This window comes from Dromiciops gliroides, chromosome 1, assembly GCF_019393635.1.
Source record: "Dromiciops gliroides isolate mDroGli1 chromosome 1, mDroGli1.pri, whole genome shotgun sequence".
NCBI lineage: Eukaryota > Metazoa > Chordata > Mammalia > Microbiotheria > Microbiotheriidae > Dromiciops > Dromiciops gliroides.
The window spans coordinates 602,172,584-602,189,326 of record NC_057861.1 but is presented as its reverse complement, the minus strand read 5'-3'; the positions used below and the strand labels follow the sequence as shown (position 1 = coordinate 602,189,326).

The 16,743-nt window shown below is 38.7% G+C and overlaps 1 protein-coding gene across 1 annotated transcript in view; it reads right to left on the bottom strand.

Moving 5' to 3' along the window:
- KIF24 (kinesin family member 24) overlaps window positions 1–16,734 on the bottom strand; it is a 56,372-nt gene extending 39,638 nt beyond the window's left edge. Inside the window, exon 1 of the mRNA XM_044002991.1 lies at window positions 16,620–16,734. The gene's annotated coding sequence lies outside the window, so the exon portion shown is untranslated. The remainder of the gene's footprint in view (window positions 1–16,619) is intronic.
- Window positions 16,735–16,743: the final 9 nt, after the last annotated feature.

Genomic DNA, 16,743 nt, shown 5'->3' with positions numbered 1-16,743 from the left:
CTCTATGCACTTCAACACCTAGCTGCCCCCAAGCATTTATTTATTTATTTATATATGACATGTGCATAGTCAAGCAAAACAAATTCCCATGTTGGCCATGTCCAAAAATGTGTGTCAGGAAGTGGGTAGCACTCTTTACCATTGGTCCTCTGAAATCATGGTCAATTATATTTAAAACAACTTTCTAAAAATATCTTTACTACTGATTAAAAATATAAGCCAGAAGGGGCAGCTAGGTGGCGCAGTGGATGGAGCACCGGCCCTGGATTCAGGAGGACCTGAGTTCAAATCCAGTCTCAGACACTTGACACTTGCTAGCTGTGTGACCCTGGGCAAGTCACTTAACCCCAATTGCCTCACCAAAAAAAAAATATATATATATAAGCCAGAGACTAGACAAAGGGGAAGTATAAACCAAGAAACTCAATATTCTAGGGTTCCATAAATTGGAAAACACAAACTACTGAGGAAAGAACTCACCATATGATAAAAACTGCTAGGAAAACCGGAAAATATTTTGGCAGATATTAGGTTTAGACCAATACTTTATGACATATTCCATAATCTAAATGGATATGCTATCTTAATATTAAATATTAATATTAAAACTAATTAATATTAAAGATCACATACTTCTCACACCTATGGGTAGGACAGTCTTAAGTAAACAAGAAAAAAAGAGATAGAAGCAATTATGAGAGAGAAACAGAGAGAGACAGAGACAGAGAGACAGGGCCAGAGAGAGATGAGTGAGAGAGAAAGAGAGAGAGAGAATACTGATGACATGAAAAACTAGCACAGACGAAATAAATGCACCTAGGATAAGAAGGGAAGTGGTCAAATGAGGGAAAAACCACAACACCTTTGTATCAAATTTCTGGGCCTTCCTATCTCTCCCAGGCTGGAATCCTAACTTTGATAAGCAAAGAAGGCTTTACCTGCTTGTTTCCAGTCTGGGTCAATTTGTCCCTTCTAATGCTCCCAGGGAGCAAGCACCATATTGGTACTAGACTTGGTGCAGACATCTGATCAGCTTTAGTCCTACTGCAGCTCAAGACGATCCACTAGCCTCAACGGCAAAGATTATAGTCGTGTACTACCATACTTGGCCCAATTCTTGGAATCTTTAAGATGTTATACCAAAATGGAAAACAATTTTAAAGCACCAGGAAGTGTATGATTTGTTTTACTGGCAATACTGGGATTATCCAGTTACCATTAATTACTGGACAAATTTCACTAACATACCTGTGTCCAATCAAAGGGTGGGCCAGTGCCTTCTATAATGTGATAAAGCCACATTAAGGAAGAGTAGGCATCATATTGACAGATCATCCAAGAAAAATAGGAGACAGCTGAATATGGAATTTTTTTAAATGGAAGGCTAAAGTAGAATAGACGGGCATAGGAGGGTCAGTCATACTTTTGGAGTATGCCAAAAATTGGCTGAGAGTGATACAATATAGCTGCTAACAACTGGGAAACAACTGTTGATGACTGAACATGCTGGCATGTGCTAGCAACAGCAAGGACACCCAATCTCTGTGAAAAACAAATACTACAAATAACACAGAGACACACAGAGCAAAAAAGCCATAAGAACTTTCAACAAAAAGGAGTTGGCTTTCCACTACAATATAATGTGTGGCCAAAATAATTTCTTTAGCTTAGTCACGGGCGCATTATGATGAACTATCATTGTCCTTATTCCTTGTCTAATACCTATAACACTTAAACACTTAAAGTTAACACATCCATAAGTTCTTAGATGAACAATTTCCAATATAGAGAACTCAACTAAAACTGCTCTGTCACAACTCAGAAGTTTTAATTCCATGAAACACAGATGCATTTCAATTTAACTTATTAAAAAACAAACAAGACCAAAGCAGCTAAGTAGAGTTGAAAGGAAAAATAAATATTTAAACTCTCAGTCAGAGCCTGCAATTGGGGAACAGCTCAGGGTCCATCTGCAATAGCTACTGACAGACTTCATGCAACAGTGGAAAATCCACAAGTGCTTGGGCTGCAGTCAGGAGTACTGGCAGCTTAGCCCAGGGTCCAGGAGCTGCTCAGCCTAGCTTGGTCACCAGCCAGCCCTGGGAAAAATCTTTTACTCTACAGTCCATCAGTGCAAAAACTCAGTTTGAAAACGTCCAGTAGATCAGTGATACTAGAAAAGTTTTTGATGAGCAGATTTTCAATTCAATTCAACAATTTATTTTTAAATAATATTTTATTTTTCCCCAGTTACATGTGAAGACAATTTTAAATATTCTTTCAAAAAAAATTTTCTCCCTCCCTTGTCTTCCCCTCTGAGACATTAAGCAATCTGATATAGATTATACATTTTCAATCATGCGGCACATATTATAGTATTAGTCATGAATTCAACAATATATTAAATATCTGCTACATTACAAGTTCTTGTGCTGTTTTGGTGGTACAAAACTAGTTATGAAAAAGGCAACCTTGGCCTCAGAGGATAGAGAATTGGTCTCATTGTCGAGAAAGCCTGGATTCTGTATCAGAATGCTTGCTATCTTGGGGAGGAGGGAGGGAGAAAAATTTGGAACTAGAAATCTTATAAAACCAGATGTTGAAAACTATCTCTACCTGTAACTAGAAAATAATAAAATACTTTTATGATTAAGAAAAAAGAAAGACTGGGTTCAAGTCCCACCTTGAACACGTATTGGCTGGGTGACCTTGGCCCTACCATTTAACCTCCCGTTGGTTTCAGGCAAACAGCTGCAGAGCTGCACTGGTAAAGAGTTGCCTCACCTAGAACTTCCCACAGCAATGAAATCATGTTGAAAAATGAAAAAAGAAAAAAGAAAAGAAAAAGAAAAATGAAAAAAGATATGAAACAAACCTTGTCTCTAAAAATTTACAAACTAATAGGGAAGAAAAGAGACATACAAATAACAAACTGCACAAAATTTCAAAGCCAAAATAGCAAGAGAAAATGGAATTGATACATGCAAAAGAAGAGTCTGGGCAAAGTGATAAAAATTTCAAGGGGAAAATTCACTTTTAACTGGTGGGAGTTGAAAGGAGAGAAAGAAGACAAAAACAAAGTAGGCTTCCTTCAGGGAGGAAGCAGCACTGGAGCTGGGCCTTTAAGGGGGAACTTTATTCAACATGTAGAGATGGTCAGGCTCAGGCCATTCTATGAACAAAAACCCATAGATAAGTAAGAGCAGGACAAGACCAGGGTTCCATTTGGCTAGAATGTAAATCATGTGAAAGAGTAGTATGAATTAACACTGTTAAGGTAATTCCACTGGAGACAGATTATGAAAGGTTTTGGTTACCAAAATGAGGAATATATATTTTATTTCACAAGCAATGAGGAGCCACCAATAATTTTTAATAGAGTAATGATTAAAACAGTATATTAGACTACTTTAGGCAGCAATGGGAGGGTAGATGGGAGAGGGCAAATGCTAGAGATGGGAAGACCAGTTGGAAGGCTATTTTAATAGTCTAGGTGACAAGAAGTGAGGGCCTGAACTCAATTAATTCCACATGCAGAATTCACCCATATTCAATGCCACAAATATGCAGAGAGTTCTTTATGACAAATTCAGAAACATCATGGTCTCAGCTGTTGGAATGAGTCAGAAATAGGGTCTTGAATGAAAGCCAGCTGGCTGAAATTCAAATTTGGTAATCCTGAAAGGGAGAATGAATGGACTCAGAGGAGAATACAGTATTGTGTAACTTTATGTAGAAACTTAGAGAGTTTGATTCAGGTTTTTGAATTATAAGACATAGCAAACCATTTTCTACCATCATACATCTCACAACTGCCAGTTCTATAGTAAATCTGGTAAGACATTATGTGTCCTCAGGCAAGTGCTTTATACTACTTTTCTAATAGCTGTTGGATCAAAAAATAGTTTCGAGGGGCAGCTAGGTGGCGCAGTGGATAAAGCACTAGTCCTGGAGTCAGGAGGATCTGAGATCAAAATCCAAACTCAGACACTTGACACTAGCTGTGTGACCTTGGGCAATTCACAACCCCAATTGCCTTGCCCCCCCCCCAATAGTTTGGATAGAAAAATGAGGATCAGAAGCAAAAGCCTTGGTGTTCCATAAGTATACATATACAGGGCAGCTAGGTGGCATAGTGGATAAAGCATTGGCTTTGGATCAGGAGGATCTGAGTTCAAATCCAGCCTCTGACACTTGACACTTTCTAGCTGTGTGACCTGGGCAAGTCACTTAACCCTCATTGCCCCGCAAAAAAAAAAAAGCTACCATAAGTATACATATACTAGCATATTCCTTCCTGAGCCCATCCCTACCAACTCTACCTGCTGAAGTTCACCCTTAAAGGCCCTTCTCAGATGCTCTCTCCTCCCTAATTGAAACTGAAGCCCAAGCTCCTTTCTTTCATCCCAACCCCCAGCAGCTAAAGATAATTCTTCCTCTTGAAATTTTTCACTCAACTTTGTGATCCACCAAGGTCACATGGCCAATACAGAGGTGGGACCTGAACCCAGGTCTTTTTGACAGTGAGGTTGGTTCTTCATTCATTGAGGCCAGGGTGCTTTTTTCCTAACTATTTTTGTACCACTGAAACTTAGCATAGGATCCAAATCAATGATAATTTTACAGTAAAGAATTATTTTTCTTTCTTGATAACACAAATGTAAATTGATATGTGCTACAGTATTAAAGACTAGTAGGTATTAGATACTATGTAAAAACATTAGAAGACAGAAAAGATTACAGACTATGGGAAACTCTGGGAAGATGACAGATGGCAACATATACAATGGAAACATTTTGTGAAATATGTATACCACACAATGATGACTTGCTTTTGAAAAGATCTGTAAAGAACAAGGACATGTATAACCAAAAAGGGAGGTGGAGTCATATATGAAGACTAAAGTAAAATAGATGACTTTCTGAGGCTTGTACAAGTATACATGAAATATTAAAATAACCAGGTGGCCTCCAGTAAAAATAAAATTTTTAAAGATCTGTAGTGCATTGGGTGGATTCTCTAAGATTTAGAGGAAAACATGGAAAGAATTGCAAAAGATTTGAAAACTTGGAAGGATACTAATCTGAACCAATCCATTTTGATGAGATCACAGATCCAAGTATACAGTCACAAGGTAGAATTAAGCCCAAATCAGAATTAAGCAAAGGCCCAAATCCATGGTTTTACAGTAAGATTTTTAAAAGCTGTGTGATATAATGGATAGAGGGCTGGCCTCTGAATTAGGAAGACCTGGGTTCAAATCTTACCTTTGACACATGCTGGCTGTGTGTGACCCTGAACAAACTTGACTTCTCGGTGCTTTGGGAAATTCTCTGAATTGCAGACAAAGTGTTAGCCTGCTTGGTAGGAGTTTCCTCATCTAGGAGCTTCCAATATCAATGAGATCACAGGTGTAGTTTTAAAAAAAAAAAGATTTGTTTAATTTCTGGAGGGTAACATTCTCTCTCAGGTCTTTGAAAGATATCTTACAATCATTGTTATATAATAGATTTTCCAGAGTTCTATCATTGACTTAAATGACATCTGCTGGTGAAAGGAAGGAATTCTTTAACACTTAAGAGTCAGTCCTTGAAAATATAAGAAACCAGTAACTTTCAGAGAAGTTATAGCTCTTAATAGATTCAAGTGTGGAGTGAAGCATGTTTTCTTCTCTTTCCCATTCCTCTGACTCCTCCCCTTTCCCTTCCTTTTTTCTGAACTTGGCTAAAACATGAATGTGTTTTGCCTGACCATATACATCTCTGTAATGGGTATTTTCTTGCCTTCTCAAGTGGATTGGAGAGAGCAAAGCATTTGGAACTGAAATAAAAAAAAAAGACTGGAAATATAGGAAGGGTCCTAGTGATGAAGAGCTTTAAATGCTGAACAGGAATTATTTGAACCTAGAGATAATAGGGAATTCCTGGAGTTAATTGAGTAAATTGGTCACTTGGTCAGACCTGCCTTTTAGGAAAACCACTTTTGTGGCTGAGGATGGATTGGAATGGGAGCAAACATCAGACAGGGGACCAATTGGGAGGCGATTGCAGTAGTCTAAGCAAAAACAATTAAGCACAAAGACTGCATTAAGACCCCACAAATCCACATATATTTGTGTCTCTTGAGATGTGTGTTCCTGAATTGTTGTGTGTAAATTTATTATTTCCCCCCTTGAATTTCATTAGAATTTCAGAGTTCATTGGATCATAGATTTAGAGGTAGAAGGACTCCCAGTGGTTATGAATCCAACACCTCATTTTCAGAAAAGGAAAGCAAGCCCTAGACAGGTGAAGTGCCTTAACCAAAGATTATTGTTGTTGAGTCATTTTAGCCATGTCCCACTCTCAGTGTCCACGTTAGCTCTCGATGTGGTGCATGCTTCATCATATGTCCTTTGAAACGGTTTTCCTACTTGCTTGTTTTTCCTCACACATAAGAGGCTCCAGCTCCATCTCCATACCTTTCCACTGACTATCTTCCATATCTGGAATGCTCTCCCCTCTTTACCTCTACCTGTTATCTCCTCTCAGAGAGTAAGCTCTCTTAAGAGGAAGGCCTAGTTTCTTCTTTGCATTCTTAGCACTTAGAACACTGCCTAGCACACAGTAAATACTTAATAAATGGCTACTGATTGACAGACTTTTTCATTTAAGAGGGCAGGTACTTTTGAATTTCCTCTTTTAAAATCTAGTTGGGTTTTGTTTTGTTTTGTTTTGTTTGGCAGGGCAATGAGGGTTAAGTGACTTGCCCAAGGTCACACAGCTAGTAAGTGTCTGAGGCCAGATTTGAAATCAGGTCCTCCTGAATCCAGGCCCGATTCTTTATCTACTGAGGCACCTAGCTTCCCCCTTAAATCTAGTTTTAACATGTGGAAGTGCTTTAATGTGAAGAGAAAAATAATGTAGCATTATTACTTATTACAACAGGAGTAATTTAAACTTTTTATATGCTTGTTTACTACTTTCCTCCCCAGGGCAATGAGGGTTAAGTGACTTGCCCAGGGTCACACAGCTAATTTGTCAAGTGTCTGAGGCTGCATTTGAACTCAGGTCCTCCTGAGTCCAGGGCTGGTGCTTTATCCACTGCGTCACCTAGCTGCCCCAATATCAAGGGTATTCTTGAAGAAAACACCAGAAGGAAATGGGCAGGCTTTTGTCACAGCTTCATAGTAACAGAATTGATTTTAAAATATAAAGAATTCAAAACCCTGTTGTGCTTATTATTCATTAATTTAAAACAAATTAGTTTAGCAGGGCAATACACATTAAATGGTTTCCCTTTTAAAGGTTGCCAACATCTTTATTTTTATTAAAAACATTTCAAAGGTACTTATGGAAAGTTCCAAAAACATTTTTTTCCCAAAACCATATTTTAATCATTTCCCCATGTTAATGTTCTAAGCAAAAGTCAACATACTGCTAATGTATAATGTGCTTAATATATTTTATGCTTTTGAATCTACTATGGAGTATTTTTGTGTATCAAAAATAAACTAGGGGGGCAACTAATTGGTACAGCCCTGGAGTCAGGAGGACCTGAGTTCAAATCTGGCCTCAGACACTTTAACACTTACTAGCTGTGTGACCCCGGGCAAGTCACTTAACCCCGATTGCCTCACCACCAAAAAAAAAAAAATCAAATTAAAATAAATAAATAAAGTAGGGGGCAGCTAGGTGACACAGTAGATAAAGCATCAATCCTGGATTCAGGGGGACCTGAGTTCAAATCCAGCCTCAGACACTTGGCACTTACTAGCTGTATGACCCTGGGCAAGTCACTTAATCCTCATTGCTGCACAAAATAAATAAACAAACAAACAAATAATAAAAATAAACTAGAGTCCTTCTTTTCCACATTGGAAAAAAAAATTTAACAAGTGGGAAGTCCTGGGGCAGGAGCTCAGGTGTGCTGACTCAAATCTAGTACTATTTTCACTATATCACATACCTCATAGTCATGTTGTATGTCTTCTGTATAGTCTTATATGTGGACATGTTGCCTCTACCATTAAATGTGTGCTCAAGACAGGGGCTGTTTCACTTTTGTCTTTTTCCAGTATGTAGCACAGTGTCTCAAACATAGTAAATGCTTAATAAATGGTTGTTGATTGATTTGTTTTACTTCTGCTGACTAGAACAAAGAGTATATTTTTATTTTGAAAAGTAGGCTAGGGCAGCTAGGTGGTGCAGTGGATAGAACACCGGCCCAGGAGTCAGGAGTACCTGAGTTCAAATCCGGCCTCAGACACTTAACACTTACTAGCTGTGTGACCCTGGGCAAGTCACTTAACCCCAATTGCCTCACTAAAAAAAAAAAAATAAAAAAAAGTAGGCTAGCCTTCATAAATAAGCACAAATACATGTCACAAGTAGTTTTGATTTAAAATGTCAGATTTGATTAAAAGGGAAGAGAGGCAAATAAGAAATAAAACTTTCCTTATATGTGTTTGACATGATGTTTTGCTTAGTGTCATGGGAGGATTATGGGCCCTGGTCACCCCAACAATTCTCTGGGGGGTTCAAGGAACTTTTTCCTTGAAACCTCAGGGGTTTTCCCTTGAAATCAAGTAGGCCTCTCCTTGAACACAATCAAGGACACACACACTCACCTAACGGAGATAAGCGGCACAGATTGAACTGAGCATGCTCCAGGACCATCACCCCACATTCCAGTCCTCCTAAGCATCTGGATGAGGTAATCCAGGAGAAGACCACCTGGAACCACCCATCAGCAGACTGCTTAGACGCATCAGGACAAAGTTGACACCCACCACCAGATCTCTCATGAGGGATTCTTCCTACCACAGCCACCAGCCCCTCACCCAATAAGAGACTCTTACCCACCCCCCATCTAAACCCTATAAAATGGCACCCCACAAGTCAGTTGCGGGGGAAAGTGTTTTGTTCTGGCAAAACCTTCCTCCCGGCTGGTTTCTCTTGTACCCCAATAAACCTGTTCTCTTATTCCTGATTAGGTCTTGTGCGAGAGTGTAATTCTTTACAGAGGAATCCTAAGGACCCACGTGCTTTCTCCTATCGGTTTCCCCTTATCATTAGATTATACTAGGGAATCAGCAAAGAAACTAACAGAAACAATTCTTTCTATAAAGTTGCAGACTACAAAATCAACAGCATTTCTATATATAATAACAACAATGTACAAGAGGTAATAAAAGTAAAACCCATTCAAAATAACTACAAAATGCATAAAATACTTGGGAGTCAATCTGCCAAAGCAGTATGGATTCAATTACAAAGTGTTCCTTAAAGAAATAAAGAACAATTTAAATAGCTGGAGTGCTAAATTCAGTGCTCATGCCTAGACTGTGCCAATATAATAAAAATGACAACACTACCAAAGTTAACTTAGTTTTACCAAGCAAACGATCAAAGAGATGCTTTACAGAACCTGATCAAATAACAAAATTCATTTGTAGGAAGAAAAGATCCAGAACAAGGGTTCTTTCCATGGACCCTTTATGGGGTCTGTGGATATACTTCAGGAGACTAATAAAGTTGGATGGGAAAAAAATTATATCTTTATTTCACTATAATTTATTTTCTTTGTAATCCTATCCATTTTATTTTATACATCTAAAAACATTATTCTGAAAAGGGCCTTACCAGATTATCAAAGGAGTTTGTGCCACAAAAAAAGTTAAGAAATCTCTGAATTTTAGAAAATCAAGGGAAATAATGAAAAGGCAAAAATGAAGAAGAATAGCACTTCCACATTTCAAACTATCTTATACAAAACAAAACTATTTAATATTGGTTTAAAAATAGTGAAGTAGATCAACAGAATCAACCAGACAAGCGCAGATTAAAAATCATGGAACTTAATAACCCAGTTCAAAAACATATATTACAAAGGAAAGAACTCATTATTTGATCATAACTGCTGGGAAAACTGGAAAGTAGTCTAGGAAAAATTAGGCTCAGATCCACATCTTATACCATGTTGCAATGAAAATTCAAAATGGATATGTGACCCAAATATTAAAGATCATACTATTAAAAAATGAGAAGAGAAGCAGATTATATTATCTTTCACAGCTAGGGGTAGGAGATATAATCTTAAACAAGGGATCAAGGCAATTACAAAAGATGAAGTAGATAATATTGATTGTATGTAATTGAAAAGCTTCTATGCAAACAAAAGTAATTCATTTAGGATAAGAAAAGAAGCCACCAATGGGGGAAAAATCTTTCTAAGAAAGTTCTCAGACAAGGGTTTGGTAAACAAGATTACTTGTTAGATTACTAGAAAACTAACAGAAGTACATAAGTACAAAAGTCATTCTCCAGTAGGAAAAAGGGCTATGAACAGTTGTCAAAAGAATAATTGCAAACAATTAACAACCATATGAAATGATGCTCCAAATCACTAATAAGAGAAACAACTGAGGTTTCACCTTACATCCAGCAAAGTGGTAAAGATGACAAAAGACAGAAATAGTTAATGTTGGAGGGGAAGATAGGCATAGTAATGCTGAGAATTTGGAATTATGCAAATAAAATGGTTCCCCTATCCATACCCTTTGTCCAAGAGATTCCACTACTAAGCATATACCCCAAGGAGGCCACTGACAAAAAAGCTCCATATTTACTAAAATATTTATAACAGCACTTTCTGTGGTAGCAAAGAACTGGAAACAAAGTAGATGTTCATCAATTAGGGAATGGCATAAATGAATTATGGCATCTATATTACTGTGCTGAATTTGATGAAAACAAAAAAGAATGGAAAGACTTACATGAATTGATGCAAAGTGAAGCACAGCTAAAGAAAACAATATATACAATTACTACAACAGTTTAAAAATAAAGAACCACCACCACCAAACAAATGAAAACAAATGCGGTAGAATCACAAAGAATGAGCTAGGCCCTAAAGAGATATGCAAAAAAGCAACTCCTTTGCAGAGGTGAGGAGGTCCACAGATGTGGTGCATTGAATATACTGTCAGGTGTTTGGGGGAAGAAGGGATATGTTGATCAGTTTTGCTCATTTTTTTTTTCTTTTCTCCTTTAAAAAATATTGGTTGTCTGGGATAGCTCTCTAGGAAAAGATATGAGGTGGGGATATAGGAAGAGATTCTGAGATATAAAAACAAAAGATATCAATAAAAAACTTATTTTTTTAAAAAATGTAAGATTTTGTGTTAGGAGTAACTTCATAATAAGAAGAATAGCAACAAGAATAATAAGAGATTTCAGTCAAATTGTGACAGATGAAAAGGCAAGGAATGTATAATACAAATCAATGTTTCTTCAGGAAGAAATTAGTTCTTTATCTCAAATATAAATTATAATATTATTTTTTTTGGTGAGGCAATTGGGGTTAAGTGACTTGCCCAGGGTCACACAGCTAGTAAGTGTCAAGTGTCTGAGGCTGGATTTGAACTCAGGTCCTCCTCAATCCAGGGCTGGTGCTCTATCAACTGTGCCACCTATTTATAGGCTATTGACTCAGTTAACAAAAGACAACTGATACTAGACAACTGCCTAAGACAACAGCTGTGAAGGTACTTGATATATTCAACATGTAATGAGTTGTCAAGAATAACTGTGGGTTAGGATATTGATAATGAGTATTAAGTGAAATCGTGTTCCTTGTTTGAATTTTACTTTTAAGGTTACACTCCCAAAGCATCTTTGAAAGGCTGCTTTATTTTGAAACTGACATGGTAATTTTAAATATATTTGCAGTCACTATCTCAAGGTTTTTTTTTTCCCCCTTTACCCTGATTTCACTAAGAGTCAAACCATGAGGAAATTAGATTTATGCTTTTCAGGTAGTAGAAATTATAAGACAAATTAAATTACATAAAAATAAAGTATGTATATTTTCAGAGCTCCACCATATCTTTTTTTTTTTTTTGCGGGGCAATGGGGGTTAAGTGACTTGCCCAGGGTCACACAGCTAGTAAGTGTCAAGTGTCTGAGGCCAGATTTGAACCCAGGTACTCCTGAATCCAGGCCCAGTGCTTTATCCACTGCGCCACCTAGCTGCCCCAAGAGCTCCACCATATCAAAATAGAGTAGACTTTACTGACTCTAGAGAATCTTGTGTGTGTGTGTGTGTGTGTGTGTGTGTGAAAATGCAAACCACCTCTATTTCTTTTTTTTTTTTTTAGTGAGGCAGTTGGGGTTAACTGACTTGCCCATGGTCACACAGCTAGTTAAGTGTTAAGTGTCTGAGGCTGGATTTGAACTCAAGTACTCCTGATTCCAGGGCTGGTGCTCTATTCACTGCGCCACCTAGCTGCCCCAGTGCTTTTTCTTTTTTTTTTCTATTTCATTTTAAAGGGAAGAAATCACCATAATGCCACCCCACCCCCCTTCTATAGAACTGGTGTCTGGGAACCCTGAACTTTTCACTAGATGCCAAAATCAGAGAACGGTCATAGGATAGGGAAGGAACAATGACCTTAAATACTATTTCTCTCATTCCCTCATGCTGGAAGGTGTTTGTCCTTCATTCCTGAAGAGGACTATGCCACTGGGGTTATGTCATGACTTGCACTGAATTGGATTTTAGTGATGGAGGACTGTGCAAAGTCACCAGCCTCACTCTTTCCTCTAGAGCCACCTGGGTCCAGTGGCAAGATATACACCAGGATGACTGGAGATGGCCCCGGATGTTCAAAGCAATTGGGGTTAGGTGATGTGAGACTGGAGGTCAGGTGAGAAGTTAGGATTAGATCAGTAGATCTGAGACACATAGAGATAATTGAATCCAAGAGAGCTGATAAGAATGACAAGCAAAATAGTATAGAATAAAAGAGAAGAGTGCCCAGAACAGAGGCTTGAGGAATACCTATATTTAGTAGGCATGACCTGGATAAAAATTCAGCAAATGAGACAGGTAAGGGGAGAACCAAGAAAAAGTAGTATCATGGAAACCTAGAGAGAAGCAAGGGGAACTCAATGATCCACAGTGTCAAAAGCTAAAGAGAGGTTGAGAAGAATGAGGATTGAGGGAAAAGCTATTAAATTTGATGATTAAAGATCATTGGTAATTGGAGAGAAGAATCAGTTGAATGATGAGATATGAAATCAGACTAATAATTTATGTACCTATACCACACCTCTGTGAGGTAGGCAGAAATTACCCTTATTCTACAGATGAAGAAACTCAGGTACAAAGAAGTTTATCTAATGTTAAGCAAGGCTAAGTATATTTCCATTATCTTGAGGACATAGTTCCCAAACTAGCTACCACTAGTTTTAGCCTATAAAATCAAAATCTAAGCAAGTAGCTGAATATACAAACATAACCAAAAAAAATCATTCTCCCTCTTCTTTCCTGGCAACATCATTCAAGAGTCCTTTAAAATTTAAGCTGAGAAATGTGCATTTTATCCTAGAGGAATAGAGAACCACCGAGGCTTCTTAAGTAGGGCAGTGATATAGCCTGGACCTGTGCCTGGGGAAGATTATTTTGACAACTGTGTGGAGAATGGATTGGAGAAAGGAAAAGACTGGAAATAGAGAAACTAATTAGGAGGTCATTGCAGCAGTCCCAGTAAAAGGTGATAAAGGCATGAAGTAGGGTAGCAGCTTTAAATGGAAGAAAGGAGACAGATGTAAGTGATGAGGCAAATTTGACAGGATTTGACAAATGATTGGTGAGGGATGTGAGACAAATGGAAGAGTCAAGGAAGACTACAATTTGAAAGCCTGGATTATTGGAAGTATGGTGGTGGCCTCTGCAGAAACAAGGATGTTTGTAGGGGTAGGCTTAGTAGAAAAGATAATGAATTGAATTTTGTGCATATTAGTTTGGAGATGTTGATGAAATCCACTAGGAAGCAGTTGGGGATGAAGGATTGAGTTTAGAAGGGATTAGAGATGTGAATTGTATACAGATTTGAGAATCATCTGCACTGAGATGATAATTTGACAGATGGGAGCTGATGAGATCACCAGAAGAGAGCAGGTAAAGAAAGAAAGAAAGGACAGTCCAGGACAGAGCCCAGGGGACACTCATGTAAGGGGCAAGAGATAAAGAATCATTGAGCAAACGAAACTGCAAAGGAGTGGTCAGATGACAGGTAGGAGAAAAACTAGAAGAGGAATGACATAGGCCACCAAGAAGGGTGGCAGATAAGATGTGCTTTATGGTTTGCAAAGTGTTATCACACCTATCATCTTATTTAATCTTCACAACCATTCTATTGGGTAGATACTACAGGCATTACTCTCCCCATTTTACAGATGATATGAGCTGACTTGCTGGCAGTCACACAGCTAAGCAACTTTCCAAACTAGGATTTGAACCCAAGTCCAGTGGTCTTTCATTACACTATTCTGCCTTCCACTGATCAAATTCTCAAAAGTATTTGACTCAACTATAGTAAGCAAATGTAGCTCCCCAGAGAAATTCCAGGAGATCCTAAGGGCTCTGATAATTTGAGAATTGCTAACAAAGAGGTACTGTATATTTTCTAATACACTGCCAATAAGTAATGGACCAATATTAAATAGAGTTGGTATGGTAACACTGAAATTAATTTAGGAGATGCAGTCCAGCAGAGTAAATGGAGGACCAGGAAAACCATGTAACTATGATCAAGTCAATACTTCTCAATGCTACAAGCAGCTTTCTAAGAATCTAAGGTGCAGACAAACTGCTAGTCTGTTTTGTTGAAATCGAAGAAGCACACTGGTCAAGAATACAGCAAGGATCCACTTGTTTGTTTACTCTTCTGGAAAACTCTTTCAATTCAATAAGCCAGAAGCATAATTGGAGTCATAGGACCATCAACCATAGCTGGAAAGACCTCAGAGACCAGTTAGTCTAACACTCCTCCCATCATTGTGCAGATGAAAACTGAGGTCCAGGGAATTTAAATCAATCACTCCATAAATTCAAAGGATCTACAGCTAGAAGAAATTTCAGAGGTTACAATGATCACGTAAAATTATACAAGAAGTAGGAGATCTTCCACTCATAATTTATTGAATAATTGCTCTGTACAAATTATGAACTGTCAAGCCAGTAGGAAACTGATAAGCCTGAAAATGAATGAAATCTCATATTAGCTCTTTCCAAGGAAATATTATAAATAGCTGAATGACGTTCATCAGTAATTTTTTTTTTAAAATAGCAGTGAATTAACCTGAATAGCATAGTATTGTGCTGCACAATAAAAAAGTAGAAAAAATAAGGCCTATGTATCACAGACCCTCTGGAAATCTAAAAGCATGGTGCCTACCTGATCATAAATTTCAGATGAAGAACATCTCTGCAAGAGTGTCCAAAATGTTTAAGACTGAGACAAAATCACATGCTGGTTTTTCAAATAGTTTTATCAGTGTGACTTATGAGCCATGCATTATAAAGCAAAGCAAAATCACTAACAATGAGATCTTGGAAAATAGCCAGTCCATCATCACTGAAGTGATCTTCCCTGCAACACACCACTCTGCTTGATTTTCACATTGGTCTGGGGAACCCTAAACTGATGTTATATAAGCTGAGGGAAGGAGACTATGGGCAATACATACATGAAAAAAATGTTATTGTGAAATAGTAGCTTTTAAATATCCTCTGGTGTGATGTAAGCTATAAATAGCTATGAAATAACAATATTAGATTCACTAAATCTACAGCATTTTACAATCTCATTTTAAATAAATACTTCAAATGTAAAGCACTTAGCACAATGGCCTCTAGAACATAAATGTTGGCTATTATTTTAGTCTCATTACAATGTGAGCTCCTTAAGATCAGGGAGTTTTATTCTCTATTTGTATCCCCACGGCATAGCCCAGAGCTTTGCACACAGTATTTTATCAATGAATTTGGGCTGGTTCATTCATTCACTGATAAGAGTGGCATAACTTACTTTAATAAGTTGTCATAAAATTGCGGATCCATTAATTTATCCAAACCGCTCTAGAAGCAATTTAAGTGTTTAGGTAAGGAGTTTCATTCCCTTTACACTTTACAGAGTCTCGTGCTTCGTTCTCCCCAAGGACTAGCTTGAAACTAACTACTGAAGGGTGAGTTCTTATTAGAGCGAAAGGGAGGGGTATAATTTTGGACTCCCAATGCTCTTAGAAAAGGTCAGCCTCAGGAGAGGGTTCTTGCAATGAATGGGACTCTGGATAGCCAAAAGGCAGCGTAAGAGCAGAGACTGTCCTTTACCTCCCTTGTATCCTTAAAGCTTAGCACCTCTAGCTAAGCACACAGTAGGCGCTTAATCGCTGTTTGCTGATGCTGGGGGAGAGGGGAGGGCTAGATGTAAAGAAAGTAGTGGAAAGGACTTCGAAACAAATTTTGTCTACCTAAAACTGCCCAGAGAGGCCTAAATCCCAACTCTCTCATTGCCACCCTAGGTTCCCACGGGGACCGGCAGTTCCATCTCCCGGAGCTTCACGGGCCCTTCCAGTTGCCCTACCCCTGGGGGCACGCGGCAGCCTCCACGCCGTCCCCTCCTCCCCCAGCACCGACCCCTCTCATCTCTCTCCCTCCTCCGGAGCCCCACGCGTCTCGCTACATCCCTAGCCTCAGTCCCGTCCTCTCCGAGCGTCTCCCGGCCCCCTCCAACCACCGACTCTTGCCGCGTCTCCCATCCTCGGGAACGCAAGTCCCCTCTCTCACTTACGGAGGCATCCGAACCTTTGAGTCTTCCAGCTCGGACACCCCGGGGCACGGCCCCTAGTGACCCTTCGGTACGTCAACAAACCGACCAGCCAGGAAGGCCAGGCCGCGTCCCCATGGCAACACCG